The sequence below is a fragment of the Salvelinus alpinus genome, chromosome 11, assembly GCF_045679555.1.
Source record: "Salvelinus alpinus chromosome 11, SLU_Salpinus.1, whole genome shotgun sequence".
Taxonomy (NCBI): Eukaryota; Metazoa; Chordata; class Actinopteri; order Salmoniformes; family Salmonidae; genus Salvelinus; species Salvelinus alpinus.
In genome coordinates this window covers 4,217,940-4,238,249 of record NC_092096.1, presented here as the reverse complement: position 1 = coordinate 4,238,249, position 20,310 = coordinate 4,217,940, and the positions used below count along the sequence as shown (strand labels likewise).

The 20,310-nt window shown below is 44.6% G+C and overlaps 1 protein-coding gene and 1 long non-coding RNA gene across 5 annotated transcripts in view; one reads left to right on the top strand and one right to left on the bottom strand.

The window, feature by feature from the left end:
* LOC139533491 (uncharacterized) overlaps positions 1 to 20,310 on the top strand; it is a 254,324-nt gene that overhangs the window by 98,935 nt on the left and 135,079 nt on the right. The window lies entirely within an intron of this gene.
* LOC139533493 (uncharacterized) overlaps positions 1 to 20,310 on the bottom strand; it is a 254,354-nt gene that overhangs the window by 99,504 nt on the left and 134,540 nt on the right. The window lies entirely within an intron of this gene.

Here is a 20,310-nt window from a genome sequence, read left to right as displayed (position 1 = left end):
TGATCCTATATTATATACATGGTCCTCATACTTCTATAACACTGTTATAACACATCGTGACATCTGTTATAACACATTGTAACATCTCATATGTTTATAACACTGTTATAACACATTGTACCATCTCATACTTCTATAACACTGTTATAACACACTGTTATAACACATTGTGACATCTGTTATAACACATTGTACCATCTCATACTTCTATAACACTGTTATAACACATTGTAACATCTCATACTTCTATAACACTGTTATAACACATTGTAACATCTCATACTTCTATAACACTGTTATAACACATTGTACCATCTCATACTTCTATAACCCTGTTATAACACATTGTAACATCTCATACTTCTATAACCCTGTTATAACACATTGTAACATCTCATACTTCTATAACCCTGTTATAACACATTGTAACATCTGTTATAACACATGTAATGTTGTTATTGCTGTTTTGTTGTGATCCCTGTGATTTTCATGGAGGCTGAAGCCTAGAGGTGTTTGGTCTGACAGACGGCCGTTTAACTGGACAGTCTGGTTCCTCCCCCCGGCTACACGCAGATAGACGCAGCAGGCTGAGGACCTGATTGGTTGGCGATGAAGGAGTGTCATTGAAACGCTTTGCAGCATCACTGGCCTTGACTACTCTGTAGCAGCTGCTGCTGCTATCACCTGTCACTGCCAGACCCTAACCTCTGACCCCTGACCCCTAACCTCTGACCCCTAACCTCTGACCCCTGACCCCTAACCTCTGACCCCTGACACTAAACCCAGCCTCTAACCTGCTAGACACTCTGTTAGTCTCTGTTAGTGTGTGAAACTACTGTCTGTACTGTGATTTGAATACTCATTGCTTTCTACTGATGAATACCTACTGAATAAAGCATCAGATGTGTATACACAATGCAGCATTACAAGTTACAATGTGGACCTATTGTAAGATTTACCCACAGATGTATAGCGAAATGTCTTTTTTACCTGTCTTTTATACAGGTAACGAGTTCAAACAGGTGCAGTTAATACAGGTAATGAGTGGAGAACAGGAGGGCTTCTTAAAGAAAAACTAACAGGTCTGTGAGAGACGGAATTCTTACTGGTTGGTAGGTGATCAAATACTTATGTCATGCAATAAAATGCTAATTAATTACTTAAAAATCATACAATGTGATTTTCTGGATTTTTGTTTTAGATTCCGTCTCTCACAGTTGAAGTGTACCTATGATAAAAAAATTACAGACCTCTACATGCTTTGTAAGTAAGAAAACCTGCAAAATCGGCAGTCTGTCCAGAGAGATATACAGCTCAGTCTGTCTAGAGAGATATACAGCTCAGTCTGTCTAGAGAGATATACAGCTCAGTCTGTCTAGAGAGATATACAGCTCAGTCTGTCCAGAGAGATATATACAGCTCAGTCTGTCCAGAGAGATATATACAGCTCAGTCTGTCCAGAGAGATATATACAGCTCAGTCTGTCCAGAGAGATATATACAGCTCAGTCTGTCCAGAGAGATATATACAGCTCAGTCTGTCTAGAGAGATATATACAGCTCAGTCTGTCTAGAGAGATATATACAGCTCAGTCTGTCTAGAGAGATATATACAGCTCAGTCTGTCCAGAGAGATATACACAGCTCAGTCTGTCCAGAGATATATATATACAGCTCAGTCTGTCTAGAGATATATACAGCTCAGTCTGTCCAGAGAGATATATACAGCTCAGTCTGTCTAGAGAGATATATACAGCTCAGTCTGTCTAGAGAGATATATACAGCTCAGTCTGTCTAGAGAGATATATACAGCTCAGTCTGTCCAGAGAGATATACACAGCTCAGTCTGTCCAGAGATATATATATACAGCTCAGTCTGTCTAGAGATATATACAGCTCAGTCTGTCCAGAGAGATATATACAGCTCAGTCTGTCCAGAGAGATATACACAGCTCAGTCTGTCCAGAGAGATATACACAGCTCAGTCTGTCCAGAGAGATATATACAGCTCAGTCTGTCCAGAGAGATATATACAGCTCAGTCTGTCTAGAGAGATATATACAGCTCAGTCTGTCCAGAGAGATATATACAGCTCAGTCTGTCTAGAGAGATATACACAGCTCAGTCTGTCCAGAGAGATATATACAGCTCAGTCTGTCCAGAGAGATATATACAGCTCAGTCTGTCCAGAGAGATATATACAGCTCAGTCTGTCTAGAGATATATACAGCTCAGTCTGTCCAGAGAGATATATACAGCTCAGTCTTTCTAGAGAGATATATACAGCTCAGTCTGTCCAGAGAGATATATACAGCTCAGTCTGTCCAGAGAGATATATACAGCTCAGTCTGTCTAGAGATATATACAGCTCAGTCTGTCCAGAGAGATATATACAGCTCAGTCTGTCCAGAGATATATACAGCTCAGTCTGTCTAGAGAGATATATACAGCTCAGTCTTTCTAGAGAGATATATACAGCTCAGTCTGTCTAGAGATACATACAGCTCAGTCTGTCCAGAGAGATATATACAGCTCAGTCTTTCTAGAGAGATATACACAGCTCAGTCTGTCCAGAGAGATATATACAGCTCAGTCTGTCCAGAGAGATATACAGCTCAGTCTGTCTAGAGAGATATACAGCTCAGTCTGTCCAGAGAGATATATACAGCTCAGTCTGTCCAGATATATATATACAGCTCAGTCTGTCTAGAGATATATACAGCTCAGTCTGTCCAGAGAGATATATACAGCTCAGTCTGTCCAGAGAGATATATACAGCTCAGTCTGTCCAGAGAGATATATACAGCTCAGTCTGTCCAGAGAGATATATACAGCTCAGTCTGTCTAGAGAGATATACAGCTCAGTATGTCCAGAGATATATACAACTCAGTCTGTCTAGAGAGATATATACAGCTCAGTCTGTCTAGAGATATATACAGCTCAGTCTGTCCAGAGAGATATATACAGCTCAGTCTGTCCAGAGAGATATATACAGCTCAGTCTGTCCAGAGAGATATATACAGCTCAGTCTGTCTAGAGATATATACAGCTCAGTATGTCCAGAGATATATACAACTCAGTCTGTCTAGAGAGATATATACAGCTCAGTCTGTCCAGAGAGATATATACAACTCAGTCTGTCTAGAGAGATATATACAGCTCAGTCTGTCTAGAGATATATACAGCTCAGTCTGTCCAGAGAGATATATACAGCTCAGTCTGTCCAGAGAGATATATACAGCTCAGTCTGTCCAGAGAGATATATACAGCTCAGTCTGTCCAGAGAGATATATACAGCTCAGTCTGTCTAGAGATATATATACAGCTCAGTCTGTCTAGAGAGATATACAGCTCAGTCTGTCTAGAGATATATACAGCTCAGTCTGTCCAGAGAGATATACACAGCTCAGTCTGTCCAGAGAGATATATACAGCTCAGTCTGTCCAGAGAGATATATACAGCTCAGTCTGTCCAGAGAGATATATACAGCTCAGTCTGTCTAGAGAGATATATACAGCTCAGTATGTCCAGAGATATATACAACTCAGTCTGTCCAGAGAGATATATACAGCTCAGTCTGTCCAGAGAGATATATACAGCTCAGTCTGTCCAGAGAGATATATACAGCTCAGTCTGTCCAGAGAGATATATACAGCTCAGTCTGTCCAGAGAGATATACACAGCTCAGTCTGTCCAGAGAGATATATACAGCTCAGTCTGTCCAGAGAGATATATACAGCTCAGTCTGTCCAGAGAGATATATACAGCTCAGTCTGTCTAGAGAGATATACACAGCTCAGTCTGTCCAGAGAGATATATACAGCTCAGTCTGTCCAGAGAGATATATACAGCTCAGTCTGTCCAGAGAGATATATACAGCTCAGTCTGTCCAGAGAGATATATACAGCTCAGTCTGTCCAGAGAGATATATACAGCTCAGTCTGTCCAGAGAGATATACACAGCTCAGTCTGTCCAGAGAGATATATACAGCTCAGTCTGTCCAGAGAGATATATACAGCTCAGTCTGTCTAGAGAGATATATACAGCTCAGTCTGTCCAGAGAGATATATACAGCTCAGTCTGTCCAGAGAGATATATACAGCTCAGTCTGTCCAGAGAGATATATACAGCTCAGTCTGTCTAGAGAGATATACACAGCTCAGTCTGTCCAGAGAGATATACACAGCTCAGTCTGTCCAGAGAGATATATACAGCTCAGTCTGTCCAGAGAGATATATACAGCTCAGTCTGTCCAGAGAGATATATACAGCTCAGTCTGTCCAGAGAGATATATACAGCTCAGTCTGTCTAGAGAGATATACACAGCTCAGTCTGTCCAGAGAGATATACACAGCTCAGTCTGTCCAGAGAGATATATACAGCTCAGTCTGTCCAGAGAGATATATACAGCTCAGTCTGTCCAGAGAGATATATACAGCTCAGTCTGTCCAGAGAGATATATACAGCTCAGTCTGTCCAGAGAGATATATACAGCTCAGTCTGTCCAGAGAGATATATACAGCTCAGTCTGTCCAGAGAGATATATACAGCTCAGTCTGTCCAGAGAGATATATACAGCTCAGTCTGTCCAGAGAGATATATACAGCTCAGTCTGTCCAGAGAGATATATACAGCTCAGTCTGTCCAGAGAGATATATACAGCTCAGTCTGTCCAGAGAGATATATACAGCTCAGTCTGTCTAGAGAGATATACACAGCTCAGTCTGTCCAGAGAGATATACACAGCTCAGTCTGTCTAGAGAGATATACACAGCTCAGTCTGTCCAGAGAGATATATACAGCTCAGTCTGTCCAGAGAGATATATACAGCTCAGTCTCAGAATAAAACTTTACCCCACATGGAGAGAACAGAACAGAGTCAGGATGTTGGGACAGTTGTTCAGAAACCAGTCTGTTCTGTTCTAGACTATTTTGGACTATTCTCCCATCAGTAAAATATTTTTCACCTAAACCCTCCCTGAACAAGGGACCCTCCCCTATAACCCCAAAAATTATTACAACAAAGTGGATAGCAGAGAACGTGAAGAATGTTACAGGTTCTTAATGTCATGTGAACAGGCCTATAGATAACACTTCCAGGTTCCTAATGACATGTGAACAGGCCTATAGAAAACACTTCCAGGTTCCTAATGTCATGTGAACAGGCCTATAGAAAACACTTCCAGGTTCTTAATGACATGTGAACAGGCCTATAGAAAACACTTCCAGGTTCTTAGTGGCATGTGAACAGGCCTATAGAAAACACTTCACTTCCAGGTTCTTAATGACATGTGAACAGGTCTATAGAAAACACTTCCAGGTTCCTAATGACATGTGAACAGGCCTATAGAAAACACTTCCAGGTTCCTAATGTCATGTGAACAGGCCTATAGAAAACACTTCCAGGCTCCTAATGTCATGTGAACAGGTCTATAGAAAACACTTCCAGGTTCCTAATGACATGTGAACAGGCCTATAGAAAACACTTCACTTCCAGGATCTTAATGTCATGTGAACAGGCCTATAGAAAACACTTCCAGGTTCTTAATGTCATGTGAACAGGCCTATAGAAAACACTTCACTTCCAGGATCTTAATGTCATGTGAACAGGCCTATAGAAAACACTTCACTTCCAGGTTCTTAATGACATGTGAACAGGCCTATAGAAAACACTTCACTTCCAGGATCTTAATGTTATGTGAACAGGCCTATAGAAAACACTTCCAGGTTCTTAATGACATGTGAACAGGCCTATAGAAAACACTTCCAGGTTCCTAATGACATGTGAACAGGCCTATAGAAAACACTTCCAGGTTCCTAATGACATGTGAACAGGCCTATAGAAAACACTTCCAGGTTCCTAATGACATGTGAACAGGCCTATAGAAAACACTTACAGGTTCCTAATGTCATGTGAACAGGCCTATAGAAAACACTTCCAGGCTCCTAATGTCATGTGAACAGGTCTATAGAAAACACTTCCAGGTTCCTAATGACATGTGAACAGGCCTATAGAAAACACTTCACTTCCAGGATCTTAATGTCATGTGAACAGGCCTATAGAAAACACTTCCAGGTTCTTAATGTCATGTGAACAGGCCTATAGAAAACACTTCCAGGTTCTTAATGTCATGTGAACAGGCCTATAGAAAACACTTCACTTCCAGGATCTTAATGTCATGTGAACAGGCCTATAGAAAACACTTCACTTCCAGGTTCTTAATGACATGTGAACAGGCCTATAGAAAACACTTCCAGGATCTTAATGTCATGTGAACAGGCCTATAGAAAACACTTCACTTCCAGGTTCTTAATGACATGTGAACAGGCCTATAGAAAACACTTCCAGGTTCTTAATGACATGTGAACAGGCCTATAGAAAACACTTCCAGGTTCCTAATGACATGTGAACAGGCCTATAGAAAACACTTCCAGGTTCCTAATGACATGTGAACAGGCCCATAGAAAACACTTCACTTCCAGGTTCTTAATGTCATGTGAACAGGCCTATAGAAAACACTTCCAGGTTCTTAATGTCATGTGAACAGGCCTATAGAAAACACTTCCAGGTTCCTAATGACCTGTGAACAGGCCTATAGATAACACTTCCAGGTTCCTAATGTCATGTGAACAGGCCTATAGATAACACTTCCAGGTTCCTAATGTCATGTGAACAGGCCTATAGAAAACACTTCCAGGTTCCTAATGACCTGTGAACAGGCCTATAGAAAACACTTCCAGGTTCCTAATGACCTGTGAACAGGCCTATAGAAAACACTTCCAGGTTCCTAATGACCTGTGAACAGGCCTATAGAAAACACTTCCAGGTTCCTAATGACCTGTGAACAGGCCTATAGAAAACACTTCCAGGTTCCTAATGACCTGTGAACAGGCCTATAGAAAACACTTCCAGGTTCCTAATGACCTGTGAACAGGCCTATAGAAAACACTTCACTTCCAGGTTCCTAATGACATGTGAACAGGCCTATAGAAAACACTTCCAGGTTCCTAATGACATGTGAACAGGCCTATAGAAAACACTTCACTTCCAGGTTCCTAATGACATGTGAACAGGCCTATAGAAAACACTTCCAGGCTCCTAATGTCATGTGAACAGGCCTATAGAAAACACTTCCAGGTTCTTAATGTCATCAGGCATTAAGAGATGATGCCTGAATATTCAACAGGTTCTGGACATGAATATTCAACAGGTTCTGGACATGAATATTCAACAGGTTCTGGTCTATTTTTATCCATTTAACACAGATTCAGTTTAACATTCCTTTTCTTTCCAGGAACCAAGGACACGGCGTGTACACACACACACAGCATCATGTACACACACACACACACACACACACACACACACACACACACACACACACACACACACACACACACACACACACACACACACACACACAGCATCATGTACACACACACACAGCATCATGTACACACACACACACACACACACACACACACACACACACACACACACACACAGCATCATGTACACACACACACACACAGCATCATGTACACACACACACACACAACATCATGTACACACACACACACACAGCATCATGTACACACACACACACACACACAGCATCATGTACACACACACACACACAGCATCATGTACACACACACACACACAGCATCATGTACACACACACACACACAGCATTAGCATGTATACACACAACACACAGCGTCATGTACACACACACATGACAACAACGACACCCCAGTACAGGGTCAAACAGGCAGGATTTAACCAAACCCACTTTGCCAAAGCCCCCACACCACTAGATTGATATCTGCAAGCCACCAACCTACTACCCTGAGACGAGGCCGAGTATAGCCCACGGAGTTCTCCCCCACAGCACGAACCCAGGGGGGGGGGCCACCAACCTACTACCCTGAGACGAGGCCGAGTATAGCCCACGGAGATCTCCCCCACAGCACGAACCCAGGGGGGGGGGCCACCAACCTACTACCCTGAGACGAGGCCGAGTATAGCCCACGGAGATCTCCCCCACGGCACGAACCCAGGGGGGGGGGCCACCAACCTACTACCCTGAGACGAGGCCGAGTATAGCCCACGAAGATCTCCCCCACGGCACGAACCCAGGGGGGGGGGCCACCAACCTACTACCCTGAGACGAGGCCGAGTATAGCCCACGAAGATCTCCCCCACAACACGAACCCAGGGGGGGGGGGGGCACCAACCTACTACCCTGAGACGAGGCCGAGTATAGCCCACGAAGATCTCCCCCACGGCACGCCAACCCGGACAGTGAGTCACGCCAGTGACTCAACCCACTCAAGTGACGCAGCCCTCCTAGGGACGGCGTGGAAGAGCCCCAGTAAGCCAGTGGCTCAGCCCTCCTAGGGACGGCGTGGAGGAGCCCCAGTAAGCCAGTGACTCAGCCCTCCTAGGGACGGCGTGGAGGAGCCCCAGTAAGCCAGTGACTCAGTCCTCCTAGGGACGGCGTGGAGGAGCCCCAGTAAGCCAGTGGCTCAGCCCTCCTAGGGACGGCGTGGAGGAGCACCAGTAAGCCAGTGACTCAGCCCTCCTAGGGACGGCGTGGAGGAGCCCCAGTAAGCCAGTGACTCAGCCCTCCTAGGGACGGCGTGGAGGAGCCCCAGTAACCCAGTGACTCAGCCCTCCTAGGGACGGCGTGGAGGAGCCCCAGTAAGCCAGTGACTCAGCCCTCCTAGGGACGGCGTGGAGGAGCCCCAGTAACCCAGTGACTCAGCCCTCCTAGGGACGGCGTGGAGGAGCCCCAGTAACCCAGTGACTCAGCCCCTGTAATAGAGTTAGAGGCAGAGAATCCCAGTGGAGTATAGTTACAGTCAGGGAGGGAACCCTATTTATAATAAGGGTCACATGGAGGAAATCTGACCTCTGAAAGGAAAATGGATGGTCCTCCCTTCAGTAAAATATATTCCCCTAAACCCTCCCTGAACAAGTGACCCTCCCCTAAACCCTCCCTGAACAAGTGACCCTCCCCTAAACCCTCCCTGAACAAGTGACCCTCCCCTAAACCCTCCCTGAACAAGTGACCCTCCCCTAAACCCTCCCTGAACAAGTGACCCTCCCCTAAACCCTCCCTGAACAAGTGACCCTCCCCTAAACCCTCCCTGAACAAGTGACCCTCCCCTAAACCCTAAAATAGTAATTAAAACACAGTGGATAGCAGAGAACATGTCTACCGTTTACCCTCACTTCCTGGACAGATCACATGACCTGTAACATGCTGACCACATGGCTCGCGCCAACGAGCGTCGTCTGCGTTGCCAAGCGCTGTAGAAATCAGGTCTATTTGTGACGCTGGACGCTGTGTCCTGACTCTCCCATCTCCTCATTGGTTGATAGAAGCATATACCCACATGCCATCTCCTCATTGGTTTATAGAAGCATATACCCACATGCCATCTCCTCATTGGTTGATAGAAGCATATACCCACATGCCTTCTCCTCATTGGTTGATAGAAGCATATACCCACATGCCATCTCCTCATTGGTTTATAGAAGCATATACCCACATGCCATCTCCTCATTGGTTATACCCACGTTGGGTGATTGAAAGATGAACTGAGGTTGGTCGGTCGGTCGGTCGGTCGTCGTGGTAACTATGAAAGTTAGATGCCAATCACCATATAAAGTCCAAAGAAGAAAAAGCCTGGACGGAGGAGAGATGACTAGAAACGATTCGGTTGACCGTTTTATGTGTGGATTAAACTGTCGGAGTAGAGGACCTTGTGCATTTCAGGTAAAATAACAACACAATGTTTATACAGCTCTGACACAGTTCCACATCAGACCTAAAAGAAGTGGACAGACCTACACCCCTCTGGGAGTGTCTGCAGGTTGATATGTCTCTGGTTTAAAGGAAGTGGACGGACCTACAACCCTCTGGGAGTGTCTGCAGGTTGATATGTCTCTGGTTTAAAGGAAGTGGACGGACCTACAACCCTCTGGGAGTGTCTGCAGGTTGATATGTCTCTTAAAGGAAGTGGACGGACCTACAACCCTCTGGGAGTGTCTGCAGGTTGATATGTCTCTTAAAGGAAGTGGACGGACCTACAACCCTCTGGGAGTGTCTGCAGGTTGATATGTCTCTTAAAGGAAGTGGACAGACCTACAACCCTCTGGGAGTGTCTGCAGGTTGATATGTCTCTGGTTTAAAGGAAGTGGACGGACCTACAACCCTCTGGGAGTGTCTGCAGGTTGATATGTCTCTTAAAGGAAGTGGACAGACCTACAACCCTCTGGGAGTGTCTGCAGGTTGATATGTCTCTTAAAGGAAGTGGACAGACCTACAACCCTCTGGGAGTGTCTGCAGGTTGATATGTCTCTTAAAGGAAGTGGACGGACCTACAACCCTCTGGGAGTGTCTGCAGGTTGATATGTCTCTTAAAGGAAGTGGACGGACCTACAACCCTCTGGGAGTGTCTGCAGGTTGATATGTCTCTGGTTTAAAGGAAGTGGACGGACCTACAACCCTCTGGGAGTGTCTGCAGGTTGATATGTCTCTGGTTTAAAGGAAGTGGACGGACCTACAACCCTCTGGGAGTGTCTGCAGGTTGATATGTCTCTGGTTTAAAGGAAGTGGACAGACCTACACCCCTCTGGGAGTGTCTGCAGGTTGATATGTCTCTTAAAGGAAGTGGACGGACCTACAACCCTCTGGGAGTGTCTGCAGGTTGATATGTCTCTGGTTTAAAGGAAGTGGACAGACCTACAACCCTCTGGGAGTGTCTGCAGGTTGATATGTCTCTTAAAGGAAGTGGACAGACCTACAACCCTCTGGGAGTGTCTGCAGGTTGATATGTCTCTTAAAGGAAGTGGACGGACCTACAACCCTCTGGGAGTGTCTGCAGGTTGATATGTCTCTTAAAGGAAGTGGACAGACCTACAACCCTCTGGGAGTGTCTGCAGGTTGATATGTCTCTGGTTTAAAGGAAGTGGACGGACCTACAACCCTCTGGGAGTGTCTGCAGGTTGATATGTCTCTTAAAGGAAGTGGACAGACCTACAACCCTCTGGGAGTGTCTGCAGGTTGATATGTCTCTTAAAGGAAGTGGACGGACCTACAACCCTCTGGGAGTGTCTGCAGGTTGATATGTCTCTTAAAGGAAGTGGACAGACCTACAACCCTCTGGGAGTGTCTGCAGGTTGATATGTCTCTTAAAGGAAGTGGACGGACCTACAACCCTCTGGGAGTGTCTGCAGGTTGATATGTCTCTTAAAGGAAGTGGACAGACCTACAACCCTCTGGGAGTGTCTGCAGGTTGATATGTCTCTTAAAGGAAGTGGACAGACCTACAACCCTCTGGGAGTGTCTGCAGGTTGATATGTCTCTGGTTTAAAGGAAGTGGACGGACCTACAACCCTCTGGGAGTGTCTGCAGGTTGATATGTCTCTGGTTTAAAGGAAGTGGACAGACCTACAACCCTCTGGGAGTGTCTGCAGGTTGATATGTCTCTTAAAGGAAGTGGACGGACCTACAACCCTCTGGGAGTGTCTGCAGGTTGATATGTCTCTGGTTTAAAGGAAGTGGACGGACCTACAACCCTCTGGGAGTGTCTGCAGGTTGATATGTCTCTTAAAGGAAGTGGACAGACCTACAACCCTCTGGGAGTGTCTGCAGGTTGATATGTCTCTTAAAGGAAGTGGACGGACCTACAACCCTCTGGGAGTGTCTGCAGGTTGATATGTCTCTTAAAGGAAGTGGACAGACCTACAACCCTCTGGGAGTGTCTGCAGGTTGATATGTCTCTTAAAGGAAGTGGACAGACCTACAACCCTCTGGGAGTGTCTGCAGGTTGATATGTCTCTTAAAGGAAGTGGACGGACCTACAACCCTCTGGGAGTGTCTGCAGGTTGATTTGTCTCTTAAAGGAAGTGGACAGACCTACAACCCTCTGGGAGTGTCTGCAGGTTGATATGTCTCTTAAAGGAAGTGGACGGACCTACAACCCTCTGGGAGTGTCTGCAGGTTGATATGTCTCTTAAAGGAAGTGGACAGACTTACAACCCTCTGGGAGTGTCTGCAGGTTGATATGTCTCTTAAAGGAAGTGGACAGACCTACAACCCTCTGGGAGTGTCTGCAGGTTGATATGTCTCTGGTTTAAAGGAAGTGGACGGACCTACAACCCTCTGGGAGTGTCTGCAGGTTGATATGTCTCTTAAAGGAAGTGGACAGACCTACAACCCTCTGGGAGTGTCTGCAGGTTGATATGTCTCTTAAAGGAAGTGGACGGACCTACAACCCTCTGGGAGTGTCTGCAGGTTGATATGTCTCTGGTTTAAAGGAAGTGGACGGACCTACAACCCTCTGGGAGTGTCTGCAGGTTGATATGTCTCTTAAAGGAAGTGGACGGACCTACAACCCTCTGGGAGTGTCTGCAGGTTGATATGTCTCTGGTTTAAAGGAAGTGGACAGACCTACAACCCTCTGGGAGTGTCTGCAGGTTGATATGTCTCTTAAAGGAAGTGGACAGACCTACAACCCTCTGGGAGTGTCTGCAGGTTGATATGTCTCTTAAAGGAAGTGGACAGACCTACACCCCTCTGGGAGTGTCTGCAGGTTGATATGTCTCTTAAAGGAAGTGGACAGACCTACAACCCTCTGGGAGTGTCTGCAGGTTGATATGTCTCTGGTTTAAAGGAAGTGGACAGACCTACAACCCTCTGGGAGTGTCTGCCGGTTGATATGTCTCTTAAAGGAAGTGGACGGACCTACAACCCTCTGGGAGTGTCTGCAGGTTGATATGTCTCTTAAAGGAAGTGGACGGACCTACAACCCTCTGGGAGTGTCTGCAGGTTGATATGTCTCTTAAAGGAAGTGGACGGACCTACAACCCTCTGGGAGTGTCTGCAGGTTGATATGTCTCTGGTTTAAAGGAAGTGGACAGACCTACAACCCTCTGGGAGTGTCTGCAGGTTGATATGTCTCTTAAAGGAAGTGGACAGACCTACAACCCTCTGGGAGTGTCTGCAGGTTGATATGTCTCTTAAAGGAAGTGGACGGACCTACAACCCTCTGGGAGTGTCTGCAGGTTGATATGTCTCTTAAAGGAAGTGGACAGACCTACAACCCTCTGGGAGTGTCTGCAGGTTGATATGTCTCTTAAAGGAAGTGGACAGACCTACAACCCTCTGGGAGTGTCTGCAGGTTGATATGTCTCTGGTTTAAAGGAAGTGGACGGACCTACAACCCTCTGGGAGTGTCTGCAGGTTGATATGTCTCTTAAAGGAAGTGGACGGACCTACAACCCTCTGGGAGTGTCTGCAAGTTGATATGTCTCTTAAAGGAAGTGGACGGACCTACAACCCTCTGGGAGTGTCTGCAGGTTGATATGTCTCTTAAAGGAAGTGGACAGACCTACAACCCTCTGGGAGTGTCTGCAGGTTGATATGTCTCTTAAAGGAAGTGGACGGACCTACAACCCTCTGGGAGTGTCTGCAGGTTGATATGTCTCTTAAAGGAAGTGGACGGACTTACAACCCTCTGGGAGTGTCTGCAGGTTGATATGTCTCTTAAAGGAAGTGGACGGACCTACAACCCTCTGGGAGTGTCTGCAGGTTGATATGTCTCTGGTTTAAAGGAAGTGGACAGACCTACAACCCTCTGGGAGTGTCTGCAGGTTGATATGTCTCTTAAAGGAAGTGGACAGACTTACAACCCTCTGGGAGTGTCTGCAGGTTGATATGTCTCTTAAAGGAAGTGGACAGACCTACAACCCTCTGGGAATGTCTGCAGGTTGATATGTCTCTTAAAGGAAGTGGACGGACCTACAACCCTCTGGGAGTGTCTGCAGGTTGATATGTCTCTGGTTTAAAGGAAGTGGACAGACCTACAACCCTCTGGGAGTGTCTGCAGGTTGATATGTCTCTGGTTTAAAGGAAGTGGACAGACCTACAACCCTCTGGGAGTGTCTGCAGGTTGATATGTCTCTTAAAGGAAGTGGACGGACCTACAACCCTCTGGGAGTGTCTGCAGGTTGATATGTCTCTTAAAGGAAGTGGACGGACCTACAACCCTCTGGGAGTGTCTGCAGGTTGATATGTCTCTTAAAGGAAGTGGACGGACCTACAACCCTCTGGGAGTGTCTGCAGGTTGATATGTCTCTTAAAGGAAGTGGACGGACCTACAACCCTCTGGGAGTGTCTGCAGGTTGATTTGTCTCTTAAAGGAAGTGGACAGACCTACAACCCTCTGGGAGTGTCTGCAGGTTGATTTGTCTCTTAAAGGAAGTGGACAGACCTACAACCCTCTGGGAGTGTCTGCAGGTTGATTTGTCTCTTAAAGGAAGTGGACAGACCTACAACCCTCTGGGAGTGTCTGCAGGTTGATATGTCTCTTAAAGGAAGTGGACAGACCTACAACCCTCTGGGAGTGTCTGCAGGTTGATATGTCTCTTAAAGGAAGTGGACGGACCTACAACCCTCTGGGAGTGTCTGCAGGTTGATATGTCTCTTAAAGGAAGTGGACAGACCTACAACCCTCTGGGAGTGTCTGCAGGTTGATATGTCTCTGGTTTAAAGGAAGTGGACGGACCTACAACCCTCTGGGAGTGTCTGCAGGTTGATATGTCTCTGGTTTAAAGGAAGTGGACAGACCTACAACCCTCTGGGAGTGTCTGCAGGTTGATATGTCTCTGGTTTAAAGGAAGTGGACAGACTTACAACCCTCTGGGAGTGTCTGCAGGTTGATATGTCTCTGGTTTAAAGGAAGTGGACAGACCTACAACCCTCTGGGAGTGTCTGCAGGTTGATATGTCTCTTAAAGGAAGTGGACAGACCTACAACCCTCTGGGAGTGTCTGCAAGTTGATATGTCTCTTAAAGGAAGTGGACAGACCTACAACCCTCTGGGAGTGTCTGCAGGTTGATATGTCTCTTAAAGGAAGTGGACGGACCTACAACCCTCTGGGAGTGTCTGCAGGTTGATATGTCTCTTAAAGGAAGTGGACAGACCTACAACCCTCTGGGAGTGTCTGCAGGTTGATATGTCTCTGGTTTAAAGGAAGTGGACAGACCTACAACCCTCTGGGAGTGTCTGCAAGTTGATATGTCTCTTAAAGGAAGTGGACAGACCTACAACCCTCTGGGAGTGTCTGCAGGTTGATATGTCTCTTAAAGGAAGTGGACAGACCTACAACCCTCTGGGAGTGTCTGCAGGTTGATATGTCTCTTAAAGGAAGTGGACGGACCTACAACCCTCTGGGAGTGTCTGCAGGTTGATATGTCTCTAATTTTGTTGTTGTTGTAATATTCTCAACAAGTTGTGACCAATAGGTTCTGGGTTGTAATATTCTAACAAGTCCAATAGGTTCTGGGTTGTAATATTCTCAACAAGTAGTGACCAATAGGTTCTGGGTTGTAATTTACTCAACAAGTAGTAACCAATAGGTTCTGGGTTGTAATTTACTCAACAAGTAGTGACCAATAGGTTCTGGGTTGTAATTTACTCAACAAGTAGTGACCAAGGAGAGAACGAACCGTGTCTCAAAAGCAGCAGAAAAGGTCAAATAAGGTAACAAAAATGTCTGTTACGGCTTTCCACGTCTGGCCGGACAAGATTAGGGGTGGAAAGATCTCTATAGTAAAAGTATGGCATCAATCTATCATCGTATTTGTATTTCTCTTTCATGCATTTCTAAATAATTGGACATATTAGCGGAATATTGTTCTCGGCTATTTGAAGAGTGCATGGTGGGTGGAGGAATTGGACAGACAGATCTGTGGATATAGCAGCTTATACAGGAAGGACAGCTTATAGCCTAATGTAGTCTAACAGGAAGGACAGCTTATAGCCTAATGCAGTCTAACAGGAAGGACAGCTTATAGCCTAATGTAGTCTAACAGGAAGGACAGCTTATAGCCTAATGTAGTCTAACAGGAAGGACAGCTTATAGCCTAATGTAGTCTAACAGGAAGGACAGCTTATAGTCTAAGGTAGTCTAACAGGAAGGACAGCTTATAGTCTAATGTAGTCTAACAGGAAGGACAGCTTATAGCCTAATGTAGTCTAACAGGAAGGACAGCTTATAGCCTAATGTAGTCTAACAGGAAGGACAGCTTATAGTCTAATGTAGTCTAACAGGAAGGACAGCTTATAGCCTAATGTAGTCTAACAGGAAGGACAGCTTATAGTCTAATGTAGTCTAACAGGAAGGACAGCTTATAGTCTAATGTAGTCTAACAGGAAGGACAGCTTATAGCCTAATTTAGTCTAACAGGAAGGACAGCTTATAGCCTAATGCAGTCTAACAGGAAGGACAGCTTATAGCCTAATGTAGTCTAACAGGAAGGACAGCTTATAGCCTAATGTAGTCTAAAAGGAAGGACAGCTTATAGCCTAATGTAGTCTAACAGGAAGGACAGCTTATAGCCTAATGTAGTCTAACAGGAAGGACAGCTTATAGTCTAATGTAGTCTAACAGGAAGGACAGCTTATAGCCTAATGTAGTCTAACAGGAAGGACAGCTTATAGCCTAATGTAGTCTAACAGGAAGGACAGCTTATAGCCTAATGTAGTCTAACAGGAAGGACAGCTTATAGTCTAATGTAGTCTAATAGGAAGGACAGCTTATAGCCTAATGTAGTCTAACAGGAAGGACAGCTTATAGCCTAATGTAGTCTAACAGGAAGGACAGCTTATAGTCTAATGTAGTCTAACAGGAAGGACAGCTTATAGCCTAATGTAGTCTAACAGGAAGGACAGCTTATAGCCTAATGTAGTCTAACAGGAAGGACAGCTTATAGCCTAATGTAGTCTAACAGGAAGGACAGCTTATAGCCTAATGTAGTCTAACAGGAAGGACAGCTTATAGTCTAATGTAGTCTAACAGGAAGGACAGCTTATAGCCTAATGTAGTCTAACAGGAAGGACAGCTTATAGCCTAATGTAGTCTAACAGGAAGGACAGCTTATAGTCTAATGTAGTCTAACAGGAAGGACAGCTTATAGCCTAATGTAGTCTAACAGGAAGGACAGCTTATAGCCTAATGTAGTCTAACAGGAAGGACAGCTTATAGCCTAATGTAGTCTAACAGGAAGGACTACCTCGTCTTTCTTAAACAGGAAGAAATGGGCTCCAACACACAAAGCTTGTTGTTAGTAAGGTCTAATTCAAATGAAGACGGTCTAAATTAATTATCCTCTAATTATCCTCCCTTTCTGATATTAATTATCCTCCCTTTCTGATATTAATTATCCTCCCTTTCTGATAAATTATCCTCCCTTTCTGATATTAATTATCCTCCCTTTCTGATATTAATTATCCTCCCTTTCTGATAAATTATCCTCCCTTTCTGATATTAAATATCCTCCCTTTCTGATAAATTATCCTCCCTTTCTGATATTAAATATCCTCCCTTTCTGATAAATTATCCTCCCTTTCTGATATTAATTATCCTCCATTTCTGATATTAATTATCCTCCCTTTCTGATATTAATTATCCTCCCTTTCTGATATTAATTATCCTCCCTTTCTGATCGATTGTGTTCACGGCTGCTGCTTCAAGTTTCAACACCACCATGTAAGTGACTAGAATCTGGTTTATTGTGAGGTCAATAACTCTGGTAAATACATCACGGGCTAGATAAAACATCATGTTTTTAATAATAAATCTATTACAGTAGTAGCCAGCTATCAAAGTTCTCCTCCTCATCTTCTAACGTTGCTCTGTGCTTCTCCCAGCATGCACTTCGTAGCCTATAGGCCATGGATCGTTTGATTGAGACCACACTGAATAGCCTATAGGTGCACATGATATTGTGCGCCAAGCAGAGAATCAGAGATGAGGGGCGACATCGGCACATATCCATATATAACCTAATAAGCAACTAATAACAAAAATATAAAAAATAGACATATTGACATTTCAATTATATGACCCCTCCTCTAGACTAGATTAAAAATATATATAATCCTCCCCTTTAACTGAAATTGAAATCGCATGACCCTCCTCCATTTCCCTCCCGGTAACCATTCTGGAAATGTTGGTCCGCTCCTTAGTTGTACCTTTTCTAGTCTCTGTTTTAACACAACATGAGAGGACAGCACGAGGCTGTTTTAACACAACATGAGAGGACAGCACGAGGCTGTTTTAACACAACATGAGAGGACAGCACGAGGCTGTTTTAACACAACATGAGAGGACAGCACGAGGCTGTTTTAACACAACATGAGAGGACAGCACGAGGCTGTTTTAACACAACATGAGAGGACAGCACGAGGCTGTTTTAACACAACATGAGAGGACAGCACGAGGCTGTTTTAACACAACATGAGAGGACAGCACGAGGCTGCCTGTACAGTGCATTCGAAAAAGTATTCAGACCTCTTAACTTTTTCCACATTTTGTTACGTTACAGCCTTATTCTAAAATGGATTCAATTGTTTTTTTTACCCCCCCCCTATCAATTTACACACAATACCCAAAAATTACAAATCAATAACAGGTTCTTAAGATATTTTTTTTAAATGTATTAAAATAAAAACTGAAATATCACATTCACATAAGTATTCAGACTTTACTCAGTACTTTGTTGAAGCACCTTTGGCAGTAATTACAGCCTCAAGTCTTCTTAGGTACAAGCTTGGCACACCTGTATTTGGGGAGTTTCTCCCATTCTTCTCTGTAGATCCTCTCAAGCTCTGTCAGGTTGGATAGTGAGCGTCGCTGCACAGCTTTTTTCAGGTCTCTCCAGAGATGTTCGATCGGGATCAAGTCCGGGCTCTGGCTGGGCCACTCAAGGATATTCAGAAAATTGTTCCGAAGCCACTCCTGCGTTGTCTTGGCTGTGTACTTAGGGTCGTTGTCCTGTTGGAAGGTGAACCTTCGACCCAGTCTGAGGTCCTGAGCGCTCTGGAGCAGGTTTTCATCAAGGATCTCTCTGTACTTGGCTCCAATCATCTTTCTCTCTATCCTGACTATTCTCTCAGAATGCCGCTGAAAAACATCCCCACAGCATGATGCTGCCACCACCATGCTTCACCGTAGGGATGGTGCCAGGTTTCCTCCAGACATGATGCTTGGCATTCAGGTCAAAGAGTTCAATCTTGGTTTCATCAGACCAGAGAATCTTGTTTCTCATGGTCTGAGAATCCTTTAGGTGCCTTTTGGCAAACTCCAAGCATGCTGTTGTGTCTTTTACTGAGGAGTGGCTTCTGTCTGGCCACTCTACCATAAAGGCCTGATTGGTGGAGTACTGCAGAGATGGTTGTCCTTCTGGAAGGTTCTCCCATCTCCACCGAGGAACTCTGGAGCTCTGTCAGAGTGACCATCGGGTTCTTGGTCACCTCCCTGACCAAGGCCCTTCTCCCCCGATTGCTCAGTTTGGCCGGGCGTCCAGCTCTAGGCTTAGGGGTTCCAAGCTTCTTCCATTTAAGAATGATGGAGGCCACTGTGTTCTTGGAGACCTTCAATGCTGCAGAAATGTTTTGGTACCCTTCCTCAGATCTGTGCCTCGACATAATCCTGTCTCGGAGCTCTACGGACAATTCCTTCGACCTCATGGCTTGGTTTTTGCTCTGACATGAACTGTCAACTGTGGGATTTTATATAGACAGGTGTGTGCATTTCCAAATCATGTCCAATAAATTTAATTTACCCCAGGTGGACTCCAATCAAGTTGTAGAAACATCTCAAGGATGATCAATTGAAACAGGATGCACCTGAGCTCAATTCGAGTCTCATAGCAAAGCGTCTGAAATTTGCAAAGCGTCTGAAACCATTTCTAAAAACCTGTTGTCACGTTGTCATTATGGGGTATTGTGTGTAGATTGAAGAGAAAAATATATAATTTAATCAATTTTAGAATAAGAATGAATGTCTAATGAGTGTCAGGCAGAATGAATGTCTATTAATGAGTGTCAAGCAGAATGAATGAATATTAATGAGTGTCAAGCAGACTGAATGAATATTAATGAGTGTCAAGCAGACTGAATGAATATTAATGAGTGTCAAGCAGAATGAATGTCTATTAATGAGTGCCAAGCAGACTGAATGAATATTAATGAGTGTCAAGCAGACTGAATGAATATTAATGAGTGTCAAGCAGACTGAATGAATATTAATGAGTGTCAAGCAGACTGAATGAATATTAATGAGTGTCAAGCAGAATGAATGTCTATTAATGAGTGTCAAGCAGAATGAATGAATATTAATGAGTGTCAAGCAGAATGAATGAATATTAATGAGTGTCAAGCAGACTGAATGAATATTAATGAGTGTCAAGCAGACTGAATGAATATTAATGAGTGTCAAGCAGACTG